At 44.8% G+C, this 23,415-nt stretch overlaps 1 protein-coding gene across 2 annotated transcripts in view; it reads left to right on the plus strand.

The window, feature by feature from the left end:
- The first annotated feature begins 3,925 nt into the window (after positions 1-3,925).
- VDAC2 (voltage dependent anion channel 2) overlaps positions 3,926-23,415 on the plus strand; it is a 97,518-nt gene continuing 78,028 nt past the window's right edge. The window contains exon 1 of one of the 2 annotated variants that reach the window (XM_078643361.1): positions 3,926-4,102. The gene's annotated coding sequence lies outside the window, so the exon portion shown is untranslated. Of the gene's footprint in view, positions 4,103-4,162; positions 4,246-23,415 lie in introns of those variants that run through there. The other variant, XM_078643360.1, reaches the window with a different exon arrangement.

A 23,415-nucleotide genomic window follows, 5' to 3' on the forward strand; every position in this document is an offset into this window, starting at 1 on the left:
TTGGTGGTTTCTTTTGGTTCGCTGCCACCATTTTTAGGATTAGAGGACCCTATTGTCAAGGCTTGAAGGTCTAGCTCCCTCAGTGTACGTTCATGGGCCAGCCTCCTATCCTCCCTCTCCATGTCCAATCTAGCTAACTCCAATTTCAGTCTCCTTTCCTCCCTCCTATCCTCCAACTCGGCTTCGGTAAGGCTCCTTGCTGAGACACTACTGCCCTCCCTTGAAGGTGTTCTGGGACCTGTCAGTAGATTCCCCCCCTCAGTTTGGTACAGCAGGCCTGTCCCAAGGACGGTGTCTTTCTCACTCTCCTCAGATTCTTGATCCTCCTCTATGTGTGCTTCCACCCATGCCCTTATGCTAGTCTGTAACTCGCCTTTCTTGGCACCTTTCTTAAAGAACACCCCCTGTCGCTGGCACCACTCTCTAAGTTGGGCCACAGTGTAGGTTTCCATTTTTTCAAGATCCAATTCCATTTTCGGAAAGATGAATTTAGATGGGCACTCAGGAGATAACTTTTAAGGAGAGCAATCTGTAGACAACCTCCACCCACCACCAGGAGTAAATTTGGAAAAAAAACAAAAATTTGAATCTTGGAGACCGCTCGGAGAAAACTCCAGATGTATGTCTATGGGGTACTCTAGGTTGCTGGAAGGTATACGCAAGCACAGTACTATCCCACCGCTGCAAACCAATATGTTAGACCTAGGGTTATTCTAGTCAACAAGTGGGTAACGTGTGCAAAGTGCTAAGGTTGCTCCAAGGAATATGCGTGTGAAGCTTGCGTAACCTTTCAGGAACTCAGAGCCCATCCATACCAAAAATGACACTACACCTTCTTTTTAGAAAAATAGAGTTTGTACTTTATAAAAATAGATTTTGTTCTCTTTGCTTTGTTAGTTCTCTCGTTACATCAGTACATCACCTTTTTAAATTAATGCAGATCAAAACACTTATTACCCTTCACATTAATAAAGTGAACAATCTTTTCTCTTTGCAGTTCAATCAGGTGAAAACATACAATTAGTTCTTCTTGACCTTGTTCTTAAATAAGGCAATACAATACCAGAGTAAGAGGTTCTCTCAAGACTGGGGTTTCCTGAAGGATAACCACTTGATACTTTACCCCTACGCGTGCAGGGTCAAGCGCTCTTATTATTCCTGGTATACAATACTTCAATAGTTCACACTGTTGCCTCACTGGAAGAGAATGAGTAAAATTACCATCACACTTTAGTTGATTCCTGTTGACACTCCCTCATTCTAGAAGGGCGACTTGGCAGGGCCAGTATACACTTATGCTGTACTATGGGATACTGCTACTCCTCCTTCTCTTGAACCGGAAGACCCAGCTCCCTAAGACTGGTACTTTTTAAACTGAGCCCCCCACTCTCTCACCTCCAACACCTCCCCTTACAATTCGTTAATCCCTTGTCACTAATTCCAGTGAAGACAGTACTTAAGTTTCTTGAGGCAGTTTCTAGTTCAGGTGGGAGGAATAATGCTGCTAACGTTTACTCCCCTCAGAGTTCTGAAGACACTCTGGGAAGCGCTGTCTCTTTAAGCGTCGCCTTCGCCCTCCACCCAATGAAGACCCAGCTTACTTTATTTGCTGACGCTCCTAAGCGGGAGGAAGGAAATCGAGGTAGGCGGCGGCGGCTCCTCAGTCGCGGGGCTCTCCCATTCGATGCTCCCGCGGTGGGGCTCCCGCGGTGTGATGGGTTGTTCCTCGCCTGCTTCCGACGCTCAGCGCTTCCTTCCCGCAGCCGACTCCGCCCGTCGATGGGTCCGCCCCTTCCTTCCGGACCTCTGCGGCTGGGGCACACAAACTCCTGTTGACGGAGAGGTTCCGGGTCGGGATCGCCACCTCAGCAACGCCGCTTCTCCTCTTCACTCGCCGTTTGGACTCCGGACCCGGCACATGAAGGCCCCTCACGCCGTCGGCACCTCAGCTGGCACCCTCGGTCTCCCTCACACGGTGAGTGCCACGCAGCAGGGTAATAAACGCTTCTCTGGCAATTCTGCCAATGGGCTCACGTTCTCGGCTCTGACAGCAGCTTGAATTAGCGGAGCACTTGCTGCTAGTCAGTGTCCAGTGGTTTTTGCGGTGCACGTATTCCAAAGGTGAGGAAACGTGAAATCTTCACCACAGCCTTGGGTACAGGGTTCGGTCGGTACAACAAGGGGAAATGTCCATTCAGGTGATTGCCGGCTTCTTAGTCGATAGTCCCCTGATACAGCACTGTCCTCCCTATTTGATCGCCTCTCTCCTGTCCTTATGTACCTTTTGCCACTGGCTCAAAGGACTACACAAAATGGCCACCTCTGACCTGTCCTTTTATAGGCTAGGTCCAGTCTATTGGGAAGTTCTGGTGGGTTCTAGAACCTTCCTCATGTAAGTTAATGGGACAGTTCCCTGGCGGTGGCAGTTATGTCGGTTGGTGGCCACCATCTTAGGTCCCAGGTGTTTGTCTAAATTTTGATGAGGGTAACTAGGCCTCAGTGAGGTAAGGGAAAACATCTTACCCAAGGAACACCTAGCCCCTCAGACAATGCTGTCAACAAAAACTCCAGGTGGCATAAAAGAAAAAGGTTAAAATACTGGGAGGCTAAAGGGGACAAAATAAATCATCCTTGTGAGGGGACCCTCAGAATCAGACAGGTCTCACAGCGTGCTACTCGCCAGAAAAGCGCTTCAACATCCATGAGGGGTAACAAGTGCTATATGAATGCAAACCTTTCTCCCCCTTTTATCCCGCCGCTATCCTTCTCATCTGAAATAACTGACTAATATCCACAACTGAGATTACTTTCATATTTCACCCTACTAATCCTTTATGGGCTTCTGGAGTAGCGTGGTTCAACACCCCATCAGGGTTAACAAGCGCGATATAAATACAAACCTTTTTTCCTCCTCTATCCTTCTGCTATCATTCCAAATCCAAACAACCGACTAACCTATCCACCACTTAAAATGTACTTGCATGTTTCACTATACTAATTCAACACTAATCCTCTATGGGTCCCGGAGTAGCGTGCTACTCGCAGAAAAAGCGCTTTGACGTTTTGTCAGGGGTAGTAAGTGCTATATAAATGCAATTACAATACAATACAATTTGGGATGCACCCAGCAAGGCCTTAAGGGGCCTGGCCTAGTGTGAGTAGACGGCTCGGAGTTGTCTGGTAGTTGAATAGCCAATCTCCAGTCCTGGGTCTGCTGGCTTGGGGGAGGGGTAGCTGCTTTTCCTATTCAGAATCTCCAAGGAGACAGACAGGCTGTTGTTTTTCTTTAATTTAAAGGCTGCTGACTTAATAGAGTGAAAAAAGAAATACATAATCCTGGCCTCCTTTTTGTCCTTAATAAAACTGAAACTCTCCTTCTCGCTAGCTAAGACATTTTTTATTCCTCATTTGTTATTGCTAAGTTTTAAAACTTAAACGTAATGATCCAACAGAAACATCTCACTTTTCACTTAAACCCATCAAGCAATGGTAGGTGCAAAGAATGTGCCAAAAGGTAAGACTACGGAAGAACTCACACCCAATAACGGAAACTTAGCTTCAGGCTATCACTACCAAGGTCACGACTTTTCCCAAGCCAATATGGCCGCCTCCATGTTTCAAAGAGGCTGTTTTCTCGGTGTACCGCACAAGTGCACCTTAACGTCTCAGAAACTCGAACTCCCTGTACGAAGATAGACGGCCCATAACAAAGGATCTACGCTGGATTTGCCGTCCGAAAGACTAACATACGACACGCTCAGTATGTGGTTATCAAAACACGTAAGTACGGAAGAATTATTTTTCCCGACGTATCATGGCCCCCACGAGTAAGCCTATGGCCGCCACGAGTAAGCCAATGCGCGACAAGTCGTCAGCCTACGCGTTTCTTCTCTATGTTGCGTTACACGGCCAGTCAACGCCCCCACCCCCCATGTCGTCAGTATCAAGGCAAGCCAAACCGTGAGGGACCCGGAAGACCCCTTTCTGTTTCTTAGTTGCTGCCTGACAGGTGACAATATGTGGAAAATGGAGATTAACTAGGACGGGGGGTCCCAGCAACAGGGATCTCGGTCACTGTTGCGCTAATTCAAATCTGTAAGAGGTAATATAAATGCGCGAATCTGGCAGTTGCAGGACAGCCTTGGCCGGGGTCCTGCGGAGCGTAGTGACGGTGGCGCAAGGGGCGGGAGCTTTCTCCTTCACTTCGCCCTCCAGTCGCCCGCACGCAGCTCATCTCGAGATCTGGTAATTTGGGCTAGTAGAGGGTGATCTGGGACTCGACGCCCGACAGCAGGATTAGGGTGATCCCGGGGCGTATACAAAGACCCTTTATTATTTAGAATAAGTTTAGAGTGGTTATGCTTTCACTGGAAATTCCCGTGGACTGTCAGGGAATCAAAGCTAGGCACTGTGGGCCTGGGTCACTAGTCTACCCTTTATGGTCTGTTAACTGTGGTGGTGGGGCGTAGCCCAGGGTCTTGGGTTAAAAAATAAAGTTAAAATAAAAGCCGGTTCCAAAACCGCACCCGGCCGTCCGAGGGGGAGAGCTGCAGGGCCCATTTGGAAGCGGACTCCCTCTCCGACACGTGCGGAAGGGAAAAAGCAAGGAGAATAGAAGCAGCGTTGGTTGTCTAGTCTAGTACAAAGAAAAACTATATGCATGTTGCAAGCAATTATATGCATGTATTCGTTGGAATGCATTTAAGGATTTTTGGAAATTGTATTAACTAGTTAACGCCGAAGGTCGGGATGTTTATGGTTTTAGAATCTCAAATGGCTTTACGTGGTTCTTTTAACTTCTGCATAGTTTACTTTTGCGTCATGCGTTTTTGAGTGCCAATTCTCCCTAAAAATGTAATATTTGAAAGAACATTGAGTAAAAAAACGGTTTAACTATTGAATGAAGTCCTGTCATTTCATGCATTTTCATCCGTCCTAGGTTCAAATATTTTCGAGACGCTTTTTATCGCACGCGTTTTGATACTTAATTGCACTTGTATGTTGAAACTTTTTTCTTACATCGGTCCCTAATTTGATGACCCATGCATTTCAAGCACATACGTTGATCACTGTTGCTCCTCTAATTTTACTAATCGATTTTGCTCGTTATCGACATTATTCTATGTCGTTATTCTCATGCAGAGAATTTTCTAAAACGTTCGATACAGTGGAAGCACCGTAGGGGGCAGTAAATTGTACAGAGACTGCAACGAAACTTTTTACATTCGACAGTGCGCATGCTATTTTCAGATTTCCTTTTCATTGTTCCTCCCCCCCACCTCCCCGGACGGGGTGGGTTAACCAAGGCGGTGCAGGCCTCTCCCCAAAGTCCAGCTTGTACATTCCAGTCATTCCAAGCTCATTGACTTGTTAGCAGGAAGCTGTCACCCGTTGATCTGTAATTCTGGTCGGCTGTACTTCCTCCACCTATCTGCCCAGCAGCATTTGAATCGCTAGTTAAAAAAACATTGTCTTCTAGCTAGCATATACTGGAGTGCTCACATGTTAGCAGGACTGACAAAAGCCACTATGGTTTGCCATAATTTCAGGTCGGGTTGCTTATATCAGTAGATCATGCATACAACCCAAACTGTACACACAAGGTTTGTGTGTATTATTTGCTGCTATAATCATACACTTGTTACGCCTTTTTAGATACAATTTAGTGGCAACTCTCGTACATTTAAGGGGCTTGTATCATGTATCCATGGGCGCCTTTCAATACATTTGGTTTACACATTTAAAACATATGCAGTTTACTGAAATAAATGAATGCGAAAGACTCAGGCTTTTGCTAAACACGCCAACGTGTGTTACTATATTGGCTCGTCTTCAAAAGCCCTCCCCTTCATCTGCAGTGGATTCCCGTGATTGTTCTGTCCTGCTTAAACTGTACATACACACTGTCCAGCTTCAAGTCGAACCTTCGTCCGCCAACTAGATTATATCCTGTAAACTTCTTAGCACTGCCATTTTATATCCTGCTCTAAACAAGCGGTATCGCGTATTGTGCTGTCAGTGTGGAATTATTGCCCACCCATTGGCTTAAATGGTCAGGTACTCAGTACATGCACCTCTTTTAAATTGAAGGGGGGAGTACTTGCACCTCGTAGTAGGGTTTCAAAACCTATAACTAGAGTACCTGCTCTTCTGATTTACAGACGGGTACTCGGGGATGCTTGAGGCCTACACTTTTATATTTACATTTCAAGGACTGCTCTCATCAGAATGGAGATGCTGAACTTGAGATGCACTTTTCGAGGTGCCGCGTGCCGGCTTATTTGTACTGACGGGAGCGCCCCACACTGTAGTTTCCTATCACTTCATTGTATACTTTAAGCTGCAAAGCTTTGCCCCGGGGGATGGCGTTAGAGGTCTGCCATAATGTATGTAATAAGAGCTCTTCACACATTTCTTTTCCGCAGTTGCCACATATTACTGAGGCATGGCCCTTGCTTTCTAGTAATGCTGAAGGGCTATCGCATTTTTTGTGTGCAACTTTCACACTTTCCTTAGGATGTTTTTGAAAATTGAATAAACTTTTGAGCTGCTAATGTATCTATTTGTTAGTGGTCATGTACTAACAGTACAGCGTATGGCAGCCCGTGTAGCTGTGACATACAAGGCTCATTTGTTGAATGAGTGTCTTTTCTTAAATACTTTCACATTGTGTAGTGTCTGTTCACAAAAATGTAATTTTTAACTGCCACTCACATGAAGCATTTCTTAATGGCGTGGCTCCTTTTTTTTTATTTAAATAGACAAGATGGGCTGTTAAATTGCATGACTGCACAGAATAGAAAGTTATCGAGCATGAGGCCAGAGCTCCTTCAGATGGCCCCTGTACAGCTTTTTTGCTATGGGGATCGTATTGTTAGCTTTCGAAGGAAGGGCTAGTTCTGCTGATGTTATTCAAGCTCTTCGCAACTACGGGATTCCGTTTGTCCATCAGTTATTGGGTATTTTTTGGGGTTCTTTGACTTATTGTAGAACATTTTTCTCCTATTGGAATTGCGTTTTGCTTAAACCAACAAATATTTGCAGAAATGTGCTCTTCTATTTCGTTTGGTGTTGGGCATTGGCAAGTCCTTCTTTATCACTGCTAGTAAGTGGAAGTTTTTTCAGAAGTCCCAAAAGTTGGCATGTTCAGTTCAGCCAGTGCAGAGCCTATGAAGGCTTTGCAAGAGGAAGATGCACCCTCGCTTGTGAGACTCATGTTCTATAATGGGCTTGGAACCCGCCAATTGCTTACCATTCGCTTGCAGAGTTGTACTCCTGTTTCTGCCTTTTAATTGGGCAGTGCTTGCCAAGTGTCAGTATTTTTTCTCATTTTCTTTCAGTGGCACATGTACCATGCACAGATTAAATCCCTCCGATGGCAATCTGCTGCTCCTGCTAAAATTGAGTTTTTTTTTTATTTTTACCTCTGACTTGGTTAACGCTTGCTGTCACTGCATTTTTTCCTTGCCCCTACCCTGTTTCTTCACCCCACCTGCCCCTGTTTCTTCTCCCTCCACCTACCACCCTCCTGCCCATCTGACTTTCGCCTCTCCTCCCACTGGCTGCAGTGAAATAAAAGTAATGAAGCCACCAGTACTGAAGGCTTCATATCACTTTAAAAAGATAACTGTCCCGTTACCCACCCTCACCAGATTGCCAAAGCCAATAGCTTGCTCATAGGCGAGACGTATTGGCTTTGCCGATGCTGGTCTTCTTCGAGCTCCGTGTACAATGTTGCACTACACAATTATTCAGTGGCTTTCCCCAGACAGGAACGGAATAATGCCTCCTTCCCTTTTGTGCTCTAATGTCAGGTGATTGGTCTTCCCTTTTGTTCTTTAATGTCAGGTGGTTGCCGAATGGTGGCTGTACTGCTGTAAACTCCAGTATAAAGTGTCAGAAAAGGTTGCAGCAGGTAACCGTCTTTTATTATACAGTTAATTAAAACCATAACATACAAACAATGCATTTTTACTTATTTAAAACAGGGATTAAAAATTGAAAACACATAAAAACAAGCAGTACAAGATGAGTTACAATTCTAAAGCAGCATTTCTGGTTGATGGCAAGTATGTAAAAATAAGCTGTTTAAAGCCAGAAGAAAAGTGCGGAGTGCAAAAGGCAATAACCGAATGTCCCATGGTTTATTGCAGATGCTGGTACCTAGCTTTCAGCAAAGTCCATTTGTGCAATAGCAATATAGGAAAGAACTTGAGATTGCTTAAACAGATCTTCCTGAACTATCTCCGCAAGTGCGGTGTTAGACCCTATAAGATGATCAGATTTGACCCCCTGAAGCCACTCATGTTCTTTATCTATTTCTTAGTGCTGAGCTGTGTGCAGTGCAAATGATGTTAATAAACTTTCCAGCTAGAACTTGAGCGGAATTGCGTCTGATTTGTGCTTCATTAACTTCCCTGCAGTGCCTAAATAACTTGTCACTATAGACTGGGAGCAAAAGTCGGCGACGGTCGTTAGCAAGATAAGGACAACAGCACAGCAGATATAGCCAGGACTCCTGTGGATGATTAGAAAGCCTACACATTATCTAACCATTCCTCCGAGCCCAAAGTGGATTAAAGTCATAGATTGGAAGGGCTAACCGCCTCATTTAAGTAATATTGTTGCATGTCTGTGGTTGAAGAGTAATTAAAGTATGGTTTGGTTTTCCCATTGATATACGAGGCGCGGCGTCTAGAGCTATGAAGAGTGTTTTTTTTGGAAGCCGAGCAATGTCTCTCTCAAATGACACTAAGGTAATTTGGTTTCCTATTGTTTTTTTCCACGTTGACGGGAATATTTGGGTTAGACAGGTTTGCGGTTTCAATCTTCAGTTTGGAGATGGCAAGTGCAGCTGTCTGTACCTGGGGGAGAGTTCGTCCGTGAACATAGATTGAAGTTCTTTCAGGGATTGAGCTGAGGCTCGCAGAGTATAGATGTAAATTTTTATTAAATCTCCTAAGCAGTGATGGCCTGCGATTGCTAGTCCCAGCTTGAGCTTCAACCTGGCCCTCCTTGCATGCTGGGGAGAGGAAAATATTTTCCTATAGGCCATTGTTTGATAATTAGCGAGGAATAAATCCATTTTACCTGGAAAAGCTAGGTGGCCATAAGAGAGTGCTGAGAGCAGTTTGACCGGATTGGCTCGACGGTGGGGCTGTGCAAGTGCCCGTTCAGGCGCCTTAGGCTATATATAACTCCAGCTCCCTTGGGCTGAAGATGTTTAAGATGGGCCACTTGGTTTGCCCTTTCATTGTTACAAACTCCCAGATCGTTCTATGATCCGCCTACTCTCCAAGACTAGATTTTCTTTCTTTGATATTTACCGAAAATCATTGACTTTAATTTTTGACTCATTCATCAAGAATTTTATTTGTTGTACATGTTAAGGGCAGTGAGCGCTCTTTCTAGTCCCGTTCTTGTATTGTCCATAATGACAGTCATCTGCTTATTGCATGATCTGGAGTCGCACACTGCCCAATTTTGGGGCAACCAAGGTTGCGCCTGCCAGTGCTTTAGGCAAGTTGGCAGTGTTAAGGTTGAAAAGTTGCGAGGCTAATACGCAGCCATGTTTTAGTCCATTTTCCATTGAAATTTTTGCAGATATTATTGTGGCACTGGTTTTAATCCTCACCCAGGTCTTCTGATATAGTGGCATTAGTGCAGAGAGAAGTGTGGAGGGTATCCCCCAAGAATTTAGCTTATTCCATAGTATCCCTCGATCGACTCGATGAAACGCTGTGCTAAAGTCCACAAAGCAGCAGAATAGGGGTAGATGGTTACCCAGAGTGGCTCTCCAGGACAAGTATTTTATTGAAAAAATCGGTTCTGTCGGGGTTTCAATTACTTGGAACAAGTAGCAACAGCTTACTTATAACAAATATGAATAATATAACACACACCAACATTTTTTTAAATAAAAAATGTATTAGGAGAAAATCAAATAATAAAGGCTGTCGCAATTTACAATTTCAATTGCAATATTGCAGTACGTGACTGTGGTGAAAAAGGGACATGTGGTGATTAGTAATAAAGATAGTCCACTATATACAGAAACAAATTGTCTTTATTGGCATATATGCTTAATGATCCAATGAAGAATGGGACTGTGATCATAAGCTTTGTGTAGACGTATGCAATAGGCTGATGTTTCGACCCTGTATTTTTTTTTCTGAACTATATCCCGGACGGAGGCTTGCAATTCCAGATCACGAAACACAATGGACTGGCACTAATATGACTCCAACCGACGGGAGGAAGTCAAATAGAGTATATCTTTGGGGCTCCACACCGGCTGGTGGAGATCCTTATGACTTACTCTCCTTACTTGACCAAGAATTTATCATTTGCAGGGGTACCTAGAAAACTGCTTTTGGGCTGCCACCTCCTGCCCTGAGGAAGACCTGCCTGGATGTATTTCCACTTTTGCGCTATACACTGGGTCGAAACGTCTGCGTATTGCATAGGTCTACACAACACTTATGATCACAATTTGTTTCTGTGTATAGCGGACTATCTTAATCACTAATCACCACATGTCACTGTTTAACCAGTCGCCTACTGCATATTGCAATTTAAATTGTAATTGCAACAGCCTTTATTATTTAATTTTTCTCTTAATACATTTTTTATTTCAAAACGTTGGTGTGTTGTATCATATTTGTTATAAGTAAGCTGTTGCTACTTGTTCGAAGTAATTGAAACCCCGGCTAAACACTTATAAGGTCCCAAAGGCGAGACCTATTGGCTATGCCAATGCTTGTTGTAAATTGGGTGTAATTGCCAATGCTTGTTGTAAATTGGGTGTAATATTGAGCTCTGCCAAGTAGATGGAATAGTGGCTACAAGAAATGCTTCTTTAAAGCGCGTGGAAGGAGCCCTGACCAAAAGGATTGATTCAATTTAAAGGCTGGAGCGGGTATTCCATTGGTGCGCCATCTTACCTCATAAAGACTAATTATTTTAACTACATCAGCTTCTTCGATATCCGGATCCTGGGTGTTTTTGAAATTTGGTGTCTTGAATGAGTGGAGGGCTTGCGGCTCCCCTGTCCTGCTGCTATAGAGCTGTTTGATGTGGTACACCGAGACATTCTCGGTTACCCCATTCTCCTTAGATTGACCGCTATTGCTGACTTAATTGATGTTTCCAGAATGGAGCTGAATTTTTTTCTTTAAGAAGGGAGAACATTTTCAGGCAGGCATCTCTATTAGTTTAGTGTGTTGCTCCCATGCATGTTTCTTATAGACCGCTCAAAGGGATCCAGTGGCAGCACCCTGCAATGCTTAATCCCCGCTTTGCTTTGCTTTTAGGGCCTTTTGAAGCTTCCATGTACTTTTCCAGCGTTTCCTTATTCAGGAGCCGGTTTGGTTGATTTGGCCCCTGCTTTTGACGAGTGTCTGATATTCCGCCCGATGCAAGTCCGTGAGCAGGGTGGGTCAGGAATCTAGTAGGGCCTGCGGGCCGAATTAGGTTTTTAATTAAATTTTAGTTGTCCATGCGGACAATTTTGTGCCAAGATTAATGGTCCATTTTATCCTGCGGGGGACTTTACCGTATTTCTTCCCCCATGGATTCACCTACAGGTGTAAGTTTGCAGGATTCAGCAGTGGAAAGACTAAAGTATGCTCAAAGGGTTCTATGATCGTTCTCTGCTTGGTTATCAATATCTAAGTCATTCAGATGTAAAGCTAGGGTACTGCAGACAAATAAATAGTGGAAATTTTCCTATATGTTGGGAGTAGGCCCATGTCTGATCCTTTGCTTTCTTAAGGTTGTGATTGGATAATATGGAGCAGGAGTCAAATAAGGCTTGCAGTACGGCGACATCTTTAATTTGTTTCCTTTCTTGTCTTACCAAGCGATCTATTATTAAAATCCCCAACTATCGGTGGATTGTGATAAGGGTATTTGATGAGAAGATCTCCAATGATGGCTGCCTGGTCATTGAGTGTTTGCCTTCTCTGGTGCAGAACTGGATTGATATAGCAGTTAAGTAATAGCAATTGGAGCGGTTTATAATGGTTTTTTATTCCACTGATAAGTAATGCTTGAATTCCAGGTGAGAGGGGTGCGAGTGTAGTGACTTACAACCTCCAGGAGTGCTTGATGTAGACAGGCTGCACAAAAATATTGCGTCTTAAAGCTTGGACATGGATTTCAAAGTACCCGGACAGAGTTGTAGTGGACGTTGCCTGTGTCTCCTGGAGGCAAATTATGTCGCTGCTTTGAAGGTACTCTAAGGCATATTCTATCTTGATCCGTTTCTGAAGACCAATCTCGTTCCAAAAGATAATCGTTAGGCGATTATTTTGCTTGTTCAATATGTAGTCTGTATTGCTTCTGAGGGGCTTAGTTAGTTTCTGCTCTTTGAATTTCCAGTTTGACTTGATTAAGTACTAGTGAGAATTGATATATTGGGGGGAGGAGGGAGGATCTGTATGCCGTTGGTCCGGGAGGAGATTTTGGCACCTGTTGATGCTGCATATTGATGCTATATACCGTGCTTGCGTGCCACCCTCCACCTGCGTCCCTTAGGTTCTAGACAGTGGTGTCAGCCCAGAGACTGGCTTAGTCCTCACATCTGGTCCTTCCAGGGGCTTAGACGGAGTTGTTGTTGTATGGACTGTCACCTTATCCTGGTTAGATAGAGAGGCGGAGGGGGCACTGGGAGAGATTGCCCCACGGGCGTAATCATCCGTTAAAACCGTAATTGATGTTGGTTTTCTGAGTCGTGAGTAGTTTGATGTCTTTGCCCTGTCCCTCTTTCCCGGTGTTTTGCTGTAAAAATTGGCTAGAGCTTAACAGGACCAGTGTCTTGCTCAGTTGTATACGTACGAGCAAGGAGGGTCGCTGCTCGACTTTAAAAAATATCCTTTTTTTTTTGTGACACAAATTGAATCTGCTAAAGTGGTCAGGACCGCAGGAAGGTTTGCCTACTGATCCCACATGGCCGCACATGAACATGAGCAATTTGTGAAATATGGATCAAGTTAGTGATATGGTCCATTTTTCTTTTCAAGTCTGCCAAGCACATGGCTATCGACTGCAAGTGATAAATTTGTAGGTCCATCTTGAAGGATTGTCAAAGTAAGGCTTTGGCCTGTATATATTGTGGATTCGTTAGTTTTGCGGGATCTGAGGTGACCGTGAAGCTTGAGTTTTCTATGTTTTGAGAAGAACAGTGCTAATGGTTTGTTCCGCTAGGTCTGTACAGCTGTGGAGTAGACTCCAAGGTTTGTTCGATTTTAGTTTCAAGCAGCTGTAGAAATAATGATAAGTTCTGCACATGAGGCTAATTTGGGGCTGTCAGTGGAAGATAAACGAAGGGCTGTTGGAGCGTAGCTCGTGTTGGCATTAGGGACAAAGTCTGGCCCGAGGACAATTTAGTGTGATTGACACCTTCCATGTTTGGACCAGAAAGAGAGCGGCGTTTTGTCTCCATAGGCCATAAGCCCTGGGAACTTGTTAAAGAGGAGATGGGGGGGGGGGGTCTTCCTTGATGCATAAGTGGTTTCTTGGGTGGTCTGTACTACCATTGGTTGAGACTGCATTCACGGACTTGGGAAGCAGGTATTTAGTTATCCGGCCAGTGTAAGTGATTTTACCAACAGGAGGGATTTGGAGTAACATTTGAACACAGGAGGGTTACAATCCGTTTCAACATACTGCTATGGGGAAGTGGAGGAAGAACTATTGAAAGCAATTTTCGGATATCCGTGAAGGTGAATTTAAAGCAGTATTGGAGTTCTTGGATTGGTTACCAACTGATGCCTTTTTCCAATCTTTTCTGTAATATGATCTACTTATTTTCTATGAAAATTATCCCAAGTTACTAATGTTATTGGCTTGGTAATAGTGACCACATTGGACAAGATCACCTTAGTTGCCACCCCTTGCAAGATTGTCAGCAGTGATTTGCTCAGTGCAACAGGCAGGCTCATCAGCTATTCATAAAAAAACCTTGGCTGCAAAGTCCCTGGCACCAAGGTAAATTAGTACTAAGTCTACCTATTGCAGCAATTCACGCTAATGAGCTTTAAGTATTTTTTCAACCATTTTTCTCAAAACAAAATACTTGAGTTAAAAAATGCATACATTTTCATGTCGAACACATACTTTTTAAGTATAAATATTTGAATTCAACCAAGGAGAATCTCCTATATTAGCAGGAGAGCTACCTACAACGCTTTCAAGAGCTACCAGTAGATCACGAGCTACTTGTTGGAGAACCCGGTCGTAGACTGATCTTGTCTCAAAGCCTGGAATGGCCTTGCCTAACCACCTTGTTACCCAGATCTGGCACATGTAGCTTTGGATTGCTGCTCTGGTGAAGCACCAATGCTTTGGCCTTGTCGAGGGCCATTCTCATGTTTCTGATCAATTGCAGGCTGCTGAGCAGGGTAAACTGGTCTTTTTACTGTAGGAATGTGTGGATCAACAGGAGACAGCAGTAGAAAGCTTTACAATTTAAATGAGTGTAGACTTTCACACCTGCAAATGGAGAACAGTAAGTTATTGAAACGTGGGGCGCACCGCTGCTTAATTTGTCCCCTCTCACTTTTCTGTAACCTAGACCCCACTCTTGATATACAAGCATTAATCACCTTGGCTAAGCTTCATTATATCCTGAAGTTGTTGAGGTTTTCCTCATTTCAGCAGCACATGGAGTGCGCAAAAAAACAGCACTAGACGGTGACCGAGAGAGACATTGACTGCAAAAAAAACCCAGAAAAGGCTGGCCTTTGGATGGCAGGATGAATGGTTGTTGTGTTGGTAGTGTTGTTGCGTTGCTACCCCAGTAATCTTCGTAACCCTGAATAAATCCTACTGGAATGTATTTGTTTTGAAAAGACAAGAAGCCACAGTTGTACTATTGGTTAACTTTATTTTTAAGTAGTGCGTACACTGCCAAGGCTTGACCCCCTTCTCCTAGACTGTTTTACGTTTAACAATACATTCTGGATGGTCTTCCACTTCTAGTGAAACCTCAAACCTGTCATTGTATTGTGTTGTAAATCTTAGCTTTTATTATTCTCTATGATCCTTGTTTCGCTATGTACTGTTCACATTCCAGAATGCCTATGACCCTCTCTACACCCATGTTCTATTAGTCAGTTGGAGTTTGGTCCGCAGGCATTGGGTCACTCACTGCCGTTCTCCTGAATAAATTGGCTCCTGACCATCATCTAACAAGAGTAGAATCTCCCAACAGTACAAGGTAGAATGCACACAGGTATTCTGGGAGACTGGGGAGATGGAAACACAAAGGAAGGTCTAATGACCATAGGTGGCCATCTTGTGAGGAGCACAAGTATACTACACATCTTCCTCCTTTACAGAGAAAATTAAATAAGGAAACATAATACAAAAGAAAGTTTAAAACCTGGGAAACACAACAATAATCGTTACAACATGTAAGAGGTCTGCGACCTCTTGGACTTTCTGGTCACAAAGGCAGTGAAGTGTTTCGGGGTCAAGGGTGACGTGAGGAACAAGACCCAAAACGACCAATAGGCATCACCTACTCCCTTCAACTGACAAAACAGGGAGAGACAGTCAATCAGACTTAGTCCACCACTGCCTTGCGCTGCCAATCGTAGATAAGTTGTTGAACAGATGCCTCCATGCTTTAATTTAGAAGTTTCAACTACAAACACTGTCACACGAAATAATCGTTGGTCAGGCATGCTTCAACTTTATCAAATTTCTGGGCTATTTTACTTGTGGGTCCCTTAGATCATGGTTCTCTTTCTCTGGTTCTTGAATCTGTCACTTTTATATATTCTATCCCGGGCTCTTTGTCTCAGTGCTACAGAGATGGCTTGAATGTCTAAACGCGAATCATTCACAGACATGCCCTCATTGCAGGGGCACTTTTTTTTTTTAATACTGGAGACTTTTGTGTGAACTCCTGTTCATAGCTTCAAAAGCAGTGTCCTCTGAGCAAAATGTACCCATCGCAACAGTGAGGCTGCCATGGATTCCCTATATTTGCAAACGCCTTTCCGACGACTGCACTTGCCCAATGAATAAGCTTCTCCTGTTCCTGTTCGAGGCATGTGGGCTGCTGAATTCATATCTGTGCATAGATCGCCGCCTAGTGTTGGGTCCGGATGATTGCACATTGTTGTCATGGAAGAGTCTTCGAAGTATCACGAGATAGGTGGCTCATCCCTTGGACTACAGTGCGCATGGGCATCCTCTCCATCCTCCGATTGTTTTTCTCCGCCATTGGGTTCGGATGTACTTTCCTAATCTCCAAGTTCGGAATCTAGAAAAACTCTTCTAAAGGCCAAAAGGCCTTCGGATCAGTCGGTATTGTACAGCGCTCGGTGCCGATACACTTGTACAACTTTGTTACACTCTAGTTGTCGAATCGGGCCGTGAGACCTTGATGGAACGAAGTCCATTCAAGTACTGCCCTCAGTGCAACTCGAAGTTCCCGCACACAGACAAGCACCCAATGTGCAATAAATGTCTATCTCCAGATCACAATGAAGATAGTTGCTTAGCCTGTGCCCAGTTCCAATCCAAAAAGACTATTCGGAATCTACGAGCAGCGAGGCAAGAAATGCGGCGAGCGGTGCCAGAGCCCGATAACATCTTCGAAGAAGATCTAGCGAGCGCCAAAGAATCAGATCGAGACGACAGACCATACTCTGAGCCTGACTCCGAATATTACCCCGAAGAGGGAGAACTTATCGTCGATCTCAGACTATGATCAGGACATCGTAGCAGTTGAAGACGACTCCGATGACGGCGAGGGGCGAACCGTGAGTACAACGCCCCATATTGACACTACACCTCTATCAGCGACTCAGGTCGAGGCATCGCCAGCAGGCCTTAGCCGAGATCAACATCCTCGTTCTACAGCCCCGCCATACCGCCCGGCTAAGAACATATCGAAAGAGCCCTCTGAGACACGTTACACAACATCGGTTCCATCGAAACTAATCGACAATCCAGTCTTCGGACTGAATTACGTCGAACCGAAGGTATCTACGCCAAAGGGAGTCGACCCGAAGGCCTCAATACTGATACAACCTTCGAAACAAAGACCGTTGAGTCGACATCGAAGAGCAAAGCAGTCGAGTCGAGCTCAAAGTCCAAGGCCGTCGAGTCCACCTCGAAGCTAAAACACGTCGATTTGACACAAACAAAAGCACGTCGAATCGACCCCCAAAAAGAACGTCAAATCGAGCAAATCAGCCTCAGGTATCGACAAAGGGGAAAAAACGGTCGACAGAACACGGCCTGCGCCCAAAACTACCGTCAAACCGAAGGTGGACGAAAGGAAATCGGTCGAGCCGAAGCCCATCGAAAAAGGGCATCGAGCCGAAACAGCAGGCTCCGAAACAACATAAGGACACTGTCGAACCGACAAAACAGCTCTGTCCAAAACCGGTCGTGAAGCCAGCCAAGGAGGTTCAACCAACAAAACCTGTTGAAAAACAGCCAAAATCGATCCACACACCTAAAACGGTCGAAGCACCAAAAAGCGTCGAACCGAAGGGACAAAATCCAAAGGTTACGGCACCAAGACCAAAGACTGTGGAGGAGGAACTTCTTCACCCAGATCCCTCCACAGAGGACCAGTCAAAACTATACATCGACCCAGAAACTGGTCAAGTGACTTTTTATACCAAAAAGAAAAGACCTCTACCAACTGAAGACCTTTCCAAGATCCCCTTAAAGAAAAAGAGACTGTGCAACCTCTCCTATACTCTTTGAGCCTATCACTCCTGCTATGTCTACTACTCCTTATGCCCCAACCTCACCGGCACGCTCTGATTACAACCCTGATGAAGATCAGGACGCAGATGTGGGTTTTGGTTATCCACAAAACCCACTTTCAGAGCCTAACACACAGCCATGGGCTGGAGGAGGGGGATCCAGACACTGAAGGGATTCTGCCCATTACAGACCCTGCAGTATACCCTACTAAACCATCACCCACAGAGGATACAGTGGCATTTAATTCACTACTAGATAGAGCTGCAACCTACCACAATATAGAGATGCACTCTGATGCTATTGAGGAAGACTTCCTCTTTGATACACTGACAACATCTGAAAGACACGCTAAAACACTCCCAATGTTAAAAGGGGTATTAAAACATGCCAGTGACATTTTTAAGGACACTGCTAGGGCACGGGTCATAAACCCAAGAATCGAGAAGAAATACAGGGCTGCACCTATAGATCCTACATACATCAAAGGTCAGCTACCCCTAGATTCCTTAGTGTTATCCAACGCACGTAAGCGTGCGAACTCAGACTACTGGTGAGGCCGCACCTCCCGACAAGGGGTCTAAAATCTTTGAGGCATCAGGCAAAAGAGTGGCGGCTCAGGCAGCAAACTCCTGGAGAATAGCCAATACACAGGCCTTGCTAGCCAGATATGATAGAGCACCCTATGACAGTTTGGAAGAAATTCTCCAACACTTACCTGATCCCTACAAACAGCAGGCAGATGAACTTCTACAAGAAGAAAAGCTCATCACCAATGCATCCATTAAATGTGCCCTAGATGCGGCAGACACAGCTGCCAGGTCCATTAATACAAGCGTGCTACTAAGGCGCCAAGCATGGCTTCGTATTTCAGGCTTTAAGAATGAAGTCCAATCTACACTTCTTAATCAGCCAATCAACCCAGACTTTTTATTTGGTCCAGCAGTTGATTCAATTCTGGACAAAATGAAAAAGGATGCAGAAACAGCAAAGTCTATGAGGGCTCGTCAGTCCCAACAACACCGGGGCTCCTTTCGTCGCTCCAATTATAGAAGAGGAGCACGAGGAACATCACAGCAATCCACCAACTATAAGAGTAACACACAATCCACATATAACAAGAACACCAGCAGAGGTGGTTATAGAGGAAACAATACAAAGGGAAGAGGTCGTGGAGGCGATTCAAATAGATCCTCCACTAACACAAAGCAGTGACTTCTTTGCACTACCCCCAGACCACATAACACCAGTCGGGGGAAGAATACAACTATTTCAGCCAGTCTGGGTAAATATCACCACAGACAAGTGGGTCAGGCAAATTATCCAACATGGCTATTGCCTAGAGCTCACCTCAACTCCACCCAACATACCACCCGTGCACCGTCCTATGTCACAGGAACATATAACGCTACTTCAGCAAGAGGTCATCAGTATGCTGCTAAAGGGGGCCATAGAACCAGTCCCACTGCAACATCAGGGAACAGGAGTATACTCCCTATACTTCCTAATTCCGAAAAAGGATGGGTCTCTCAGACCAATACTGGACCTCAGGCCCCGCAACCTGTACATTTTGTCAGAACATTTTCACATGCTGACTCTCCAGCAAGTCTTACCATTGCTTCGCCAAGGAGACTTCCTAGCAACCTTAGACCTCAAAGCTGCATACTTTCATATACCAATACACCCTGCTCACAGAAAGTATTTGAGGTTCACCATACAAGGACAACACTACCAGTTCAAGGTCCTACCATTTGGGGTGACAACAGCTCCAAGAGTGTTCACCAAATGTCTAGCTACAGTGGCAGCACATCTCAGAATGCAACACATCCATGTGTACCCTTATCTGGACGACTGGCTAATACAAGCGCCATCAGCCTAGCAATGTGCCGACCACATGTCAAAGACCATACACCTACTGCACAGTTTAGGATTCTCACTAAATACCCCAATTCACATCTACAACCCTCCCACGTCCAACAGTCCCTGGGAGCAACGATAGATACACTGGCAGCAAAAGCATATCCCAACACAGCACGTGTCCAAGGAATGCTGACATTAATACAAAAGTTCAGACCCCAACACTCACTACCAGCCCGAGTGTTTATGCAGCTAATAGGCATGATGGCCTCCTGCATCTTCATAGTCCCTCACGCCAGACTACATATGCGCCCGCTGCAAGAATGCCTAGCAAGGCAGTGGAACCAGGCTCACGGGCAATTAAAAGATCTAGTGTTGGTTACCAGTTGGTCATACAACTCTCTGCATTGGTGGAATCCACAAAACCTTTGCAAGGGACGACTGTTCCAAGAGCCTATCCCACAAATAGTGTTAACAGCGGACACATCCCTACTAGGATGGGGAGCCCATGTCCTACACTACACAGTACAAGGACACTGGACGGTACAGCAGAAAAAACTGCATATCAACCTTCTAGAGCTGATGGCCATCTTTCTAGCCCTAAAAGCTTTTGCGACACACTTACGCGACAAAGCTGTGTTGATCTGGACGGACAACATGACAGCTATGGATTATATTCAAAAACGGAGTGACACACTCTCCACAGCTGCCTCACCTAGCTCAAGCAATGTGGAAATGGGCCATTCAGAGGAACATTTTTCTCATGGCAGAACACCTTCCGGGCAAGGACAACCAGGTTGCCGACCTGCTAAGCAGGCACAGCCAACAGATGCACGAACGGGAAATTCACCCCAAAGTGCTCCAGCCATTCTTCCGGAAATGGGGACACCCGGAAATAGATCTGTTTGCCACAAGCGAAAACGCAAAATGCCAGTACTTTGCCGCCAGGTTTCCGCAGTCGCAGGGCAATGCGATATGGATGAACTGGTCAGGCAAATTTGCATACACTTTTCCCCCAGCTCCATTAATACCGCTGGTGGCACGCAAAATGCGCCAACGTTCTCTGACGTTAATTCTATTTAATCCCACGTGGGCAAGCAACCATGGTACACAACGTTCCTAGAACTGTCAGTAGTGCCTCATCAAAGACTGCGACTAACACCCAGTCTTCTAACGCAGAATCATGGTGAAATCCAACACCCATATCCCCAACAGCTGAACCTAGCGATCTGGCTCCCTAAATCCTAGAATTTGGATACCTCAACTTGCCTCCAGACTGCATGAATATTATCAAAGAGGCAAGGAAGCCTACTACCTGAGCATGCTATGCAGCAAAGTCTAAACTTTTCGTCATTTACTGTAATAACAATGACATTAACCCACTTGATGCTTCCACTCAAAACATCATCTGCTACTTATTGCACCTCCAACGGTGCAATTTAGCATTTTCTTCCATTAGAATACACCTAGCTGCGTTAGCAGCATATCTGCAAAACAGGCAACACCTTTCACTATTCAGGGTGCCAGCAATCAAAGCATTTATGGAAGGACTTAAACGCGTAATCCCTCCAAGACACCGACCTTCACCAGTCTGGAATCTAAACGTTGTCTTAACCAGACTAATGGGACCACCCTTTGAACCACTGCACTCGTGCGAACTAAAATTTCTTACTTGGAAAGTGGCTTCCTTATTGCCTTGCTTCGAAGAGTTGGTGAGCTGCAAGCCCTAACTATTCAAGAGCCATTAGAGTAGTTCTAAGAACAAACCCTAAATTCATGCCGAAGGTGGTATCCCATTTCCATATAAATCAAACTATAGAATTGCCAGTGTTCTTTCAGAACCCACAAACAGTAGCTGAAAGGGCCTTGCATACCCTTGATGTCAAAAGAGCTCTGCTATATTACATAGACCGAACAAAAACATTTCGGAAAACGAAACAATTGTTTGTTGCCTTCTCACCGCAACACAAAGGCAACCCTATTTCAAAATCGGGTATAGCCAGATGGATAGTTAAGTGCATCCAAATATGTTATTTGAAGGCATGACGCACCTTAACAGTTCCCCCTAGAGCGCATCCCACACGTAAGCTAGGGGCATCCATGGTTTTCCTAGGAAATATTCCTTTACACGAAATTTGTAGAGCAGCCACATGGTCAACCACATACATTTACAAAACACTATTGTGTAGATGTACAGTCAAAACAGCAAGCTGCTGTAGGACAGGCTGTTCTCAAAACTCTTTTCCAGACTGCTGCAGCTGACACAGGTAGCCACCGCTAGGGGAGATACTGCTATACATTCTATGCACAGATATGAATTCAGCAGCCCACATGCCTCGAACGGAATATGCTACTTACCAGTATGCATCTGTTCTTGGCATGTAGGGCTGCTGACATTCATATCGCCCACCCACCTCCCTGGTGCCTGTCGCAGCTACAGCATTCACTCTTTGCATGGACATCTCTTTCTGTACTATACTCCATCTCGTCCACAATGGCGAAAAACAATCTGAGGATGTCCATGCGCACTGTAGTCCAAAGGAGGAGCCACCTATCTCGTGATACTTCGAAGACTCTTCCAGGACAACAATGTGCAATCATCCGGACCCAACACTAGGCGGTGATCTATGCACAGATATGAATGTCAGCAGCCCTACATGCCAAGAACAGATGCATACTGGTAAGTAGCATATTCCTTATTTGCACTGCAGAATACCTGTGTCCTCGCATCTAGTACTATACGGTACACATCAACATTCTCCGGTATTTCCCAGTTTCCAGCAAGATCCAGGTGTAATTTATGGGACAGGTTGGTCTTGTACTACCATCTAGATAATCATCACAATTTTGTGTGGTCGCTGCAGGAACTGTCTTCACAGGATGGCACCTTCCTCTCCAATACTCGCACAAACTGGACTCTGGGTTCTAAGAGCTCTCCGTTCTCTGGGCACAGTTCTGTGGGCTCACTGACCAGGTTCAAGTTGCAGTACCTTAGACTATCAATAAAGAAAACAAGAGTGTCTTAAGGAGTAGGCTTGACCACAGTAGGGAGCAACAAACTTAAGGTACAGGAACGACCTCACTGGGACGTTAAAGAAAGCCCTCACTCACCACCTAGTGATGACATGCTTCATCATCGGGCTCCACCAAAGAGACAGTGTCTCTTGGGTGTGCTACAACGCCAGATCTACTGCGGAGCGGGATAATGAGTTCAGGACGTGTTGTGCAAAGATAACTAATGAGTGGTGAGGGTATTTAAAATAGTCAGTAATGTAAAGATAACTAATGAGTGGTGAGGGTATTTAAAATAGTCAGTAGTGTATCAAAAAGTGTTTTTTTTTTTTTTTTTTTTTTGGTTTTTTTTTTTTGTAGGACCTTAGTCTGTCATGGGTGCTCTGTACCAGTTCTGGTAATTCCCATAGTTTCTCGGTTCTGGACTCTATGTACTTTCACTGATTCCAGAGTCTCTGGGCCTTTTGACCTGGTTCAAGGCTCGTTGTACATTTACTAGTTCTAGGCACCTTTCTTTTAGCACTCTCCCTATGATGCCCTTTGGATTTACGTTTAAAAAAACTGGACACTGATTACTCACTTCAGGGTTCCGGGTCATGCATTCTTTTGAGGGTGTTGTTGTGTTTCTTTACGCTTGTACTCTTGCTTTGTTCAAAAGATTGAGAACGACTACATCCGTGCACCCTGTACAATTATCAAGTTCATTGAAGAGGATGTTCCAAGTTTCCATTGCACAGATAATGATCATGATGCTTATTTACGACATATTGCTCAGCATTGCGCCTTAGTTCATTATTTATTGTCCTCATCAGT

The sequence above is a fragment of the Lissotriton helveticus genome, chromosome 5_1 (genome assembly GCF_964261635.1).
Source record: "Lissotriton helveticus chromosome 5_1, aLisHel1.1, whole genome shotgun sequence".
NCBI lineage: Eukaryota > Metazoa > Chordata > Amphibia > Caudata > Salamandridae > Lissotriton > Lissotriton helveticus.